Raw genomic sequence first — 3918 nt, forward strand, 5'->3', positions numbered from 1 at the left:
GTAAGGATGTTTGTATCCTTATGTGCGAAGGTATAGATGTTGTATGTTGTATGTTGTAGTAGTATGTAGTAAGTGATCTCCTCTTCAATGGTTGAATCCTTGTCTTGAATGCAACACTTAGCCTTGAATGGAGACTTAGAAGGAATGCTTGAATGCTTGAATGCTTGAATGTTTGAATGCTTGAGTATAGTTTCCACGCTTGTACACATCTGTCCTTCTTTTTCCAAATGGGAGAGGCAAATGTAGTTTATATACTTGTCATTTAGGGCTGATAGACTGATTTTCCTGACCTTAGGCCGACCAGGAAAGATAATTTTCCAATTTGCAAACATAAAGACCCGAAGTCCAAAAGAGACCGGGCCCAAAATAGGACCCAGGGACCAGGGCGCTGGGCGCCCTGGTCCTGAAGGACCAGGGCGCTGGGCGCTCTGGTCCCACCTCCCGGGACAGCAGGGTGCAAAGGAGGTTCAGGCCAGGGTGCAAGAAAATGCAGTTTTTGGTGTCATAATCAGGTTTCGGGGTCTCCATTCAGGTTGCGTGTTGCGTCACCATCGTGAAGACCGAAATGCAGTCGAAATTGCAAGTGTCACAATTTTAGGACGCTACACCTGTGCTTTTTCTTCTTTCACTTGTTGCTCATAATCTTCTTGTCTTTTTAGTCTAATTTCTTCTATTTCTTGTTGCAGCTTCAAGCATATTATCTCTAGTGCTTCATTTATGATATCATTAGGCTCGTTAGGAGTTTCTTCGATAGATGCATTTGATAGAGGCTCTGGCCCCCATTCATACTCATTCGAGTCTATTTTTGAATCCTCTTCTTGCATTCTTCCTGTATATGTGACATGAATGTTTAATGGTGCAAACATTTCTTTAATTCCTTCCACCTCTTCTCTCATATCTTCTGGGATTTCTACTTCTTGTAGTGTTACTACTGATACATTTGGAACTTGATTATAAGCTGCTTCTTCTCTCTTGATTGCCAGTTCTTCTTGTTCTTTCTCATATTCTTCCTGAGTTTTTTGAGTGTTTACTTCCTGTGATGTTTGATGTAGTATTTTTTTTTCTCCACTTAGGTTGTTGATGAGAAGTGTGTTTTTGAGTTCATGACTCCTCTAAATGGTATCCAAGTCTAGTTTTATCATTTGTAGACTTGGTTTGTAGCTTGATAGGTTCAATGATTCCTTCTTGACACTTTCCCAGAGGACTGGTTTTTGAATATCCCATATGTTGGATAATTTGATAGCCTTTACCATATTGTTTAGGAGAAATTTAACAACGTTGCACTTCCCTATCTTCATTTTCCCCTTTGTAAAGCCATTCGAGAACAACTGCCTCTTCTATTTCATTTGCAAGAGAAGCAGATGATTGCACAAAAAGTACCATCATAGATGACATTTGTCATTGAAGTTTGTGGCTTCATAGCTTCATATGGTTTTCCGGACTATCTTGGTAATGGAGGAAGATTCATCAGTGAAAGTACAAGTTCTATCTTGTATCCATCTATGCCAGTACCTGTGATTTTCAGTTTCTTTTCTAAGTCTTTCATCAAAGTTTTTGAACTCTCAGCTGCAGAGGTTGCTTTGTTACGAGGAACAAGGGTATCGGCACACTATTTTAAAGCATTATAGGTGTAGCTTGTATCAACATGAGCATTGACTTCAAATCCATTGTAGGGAATTTTCAAGCACTGATGGTATGTAGATGGCACTTCTTGCATTTTGTGAATCCATGGTCTACCCAACAAGATGTTGTATGATAGAGGAAGGTCAAGCACCTGACAAATAACATCTCTTTTCACAGGTCTCACCTTGATTGGTAATAGTACCAAACCTTTAGAGGTTCTCTCTTCTTCATCATAAGCTTTGATTGTTATTTTCTTTGTTGGATCAATGATATTCTCATAAAATCCCAACTGTATCAATAAATTGTAGGTACAAATATTCAACCTAGTGCGTCCATCTACCAAAACACGGTTGACTTGGTGTTAATGGATCATAGCTTCAATGTGCAATGGCTGGTTATGTGGATGATTCAGGAAATTGTCGTCTTCTTCAGAGAAGAATAGGTAGTGAGTTGAAGTCAGGTGACCCACCATAGATTGAAATCGATCCAAATCTAAGTCTTTAGGGACGTTAGTAGCAAGCAAAGCTTTGTCTAGGATCTCTCTACGAGCAGAAGAGATCTTAAGGAGTTCAAGAATGGAAATTTGAGCGGTAGTTCGTTTTAATTGTTCAACAATGTTGTAACCAGAAGAAGACGATGAAGCTAGCTATTTAGATTTAACCGTGATCATATCTGGTTGTTTGTTTGAAGAAGTCGGTAAGTTTGATGCTGTCAATGGATTTGATGATGTCTGATCAAGAGATGAGGAACTAGCTCCTTTGAGAGTAAATTTTTTTTAGCGTGGGTCACAACATTCACAGTTTGCAGTTTGTTTTGCTCATCTTTGACTATGATCACATTGCAATATTCAGATTGGGAAGGTTCAAGCACGTTGATCACATTATCATTGTTGGTATAGGTGTAACTGAATTTGGGACCTCCCTTGGATTTTGAGGAATCACCCTGCTCATAAGAAGGTAACGGATCTTTGAAAGCTTTGTGATCAATATTGGTTGCATGATTTCCAATAATAATTTTTCCAGCATCGATAAAGTCTTGGATCTTGTGTTTGAGTTTCATGCAGTTATTTGTTGTATGACCCTTGTTTCGATGATATTCACAGTACTCGTTTTCCCTCCACCATTTGGGTTTGACTTCAAGATCATATGGTTTGGAGTTGTCAGGTAACGTGATCAGTTCATTTGCCAATAGAGTCTTAAGAGCTGACTCATAGGATTCTCCCAAAGGAGTAAAATCACGTTTAGGCTTTGAAAGCCAAGGCTTCTCTTTAAACCACTCTTTTTATTTCTTAGGAGGGTTTTCTGTAGCGCTTCCAGCTGCTTTGAGGGCTTGTGTGCCACTAGTCAGATTAAATATTGTTGGTTTTGATTTTGGTTTAATAATATCAACCACTCCATCATTAACAACATTTCTGTTATTATCTTTGTCGTATTTCCAGTATTTGTTCTTCTCTTCAGAACTAGAGCTTTGTTGTGTTTCTTTATAAAGTGATACATCTCCTTTCCTTACAAGCACATCTTCCATTTTGAGAGAAATGTCCACCATCTTGTTGAATGAAGGGTATACTTGCATTTGGATATTATATTTCAACTCAGGAATCAGATTATTAACAAAGATGTCCATCTTCTCAGAATTGTGAATGGGTCGTGAATATCTAGAGAACATCTTTCTCCAACGTTGAAGGAAATTGAGAAAAGGTTATCCTATCTTCTGTTTGGTATTACAGAGCTCGATCATGGTGACTGGATGATGAATGTTATAGGTGTATTGTTGGAGAAACAATTCAACTAGCTCCTCAAAAGATTTAATTCCCACAGGCAGGCTTGAAAACCACTTCATGGCTTGTCCTCCTAGACTTCTTGGAAAGAGATGCATGAGATATGTTTGTTCGTGCATGAACTACATACATAAAGCACAAAATTATCAGACATGGTCTTGAGGATCTGAGTTACCATCATATTTGTCAAACTTAGGAATTTCCACTCTTGAAGAAATGGAGGCATGTAAAGGTTCTTGTCAAATGGGAACGGGCAGATTGTGTCCAAAGAATACCGTGTAGATGATTTATCCTTGTTTTTCATTTCCTTGATTTCAGTTTGCAATGCTTGAAATTGTTTGTTTACCAACATTAATGGAGTATCTTCTTCTTTAGTGATGAGGCTTTCAATGTTATAATCAATGGGAAGTTTAGTGCCTTTTTCTGTCAACTCTAGAAAATGCTCTTTTTTTTTTTTTCTCCGGCCATGATAATTTTCATCATTTTTTTGGAAATCCTTATCCTTTTGACAACTATTT

This window comes from Cryptomeria japonica, chromosome 3 (genome assembly GCF_030272615.1).
Source record: "Cryptomeria japonica chromosome 3, Sugi_1.0, whole genome shotgun sequence".
NCBI lineage: Eukaryota > Viridiplantae > Streptophyta > Pinopsida > Cupressales > Cupressaceae > Cryptomeria > Cryptomeria japonica.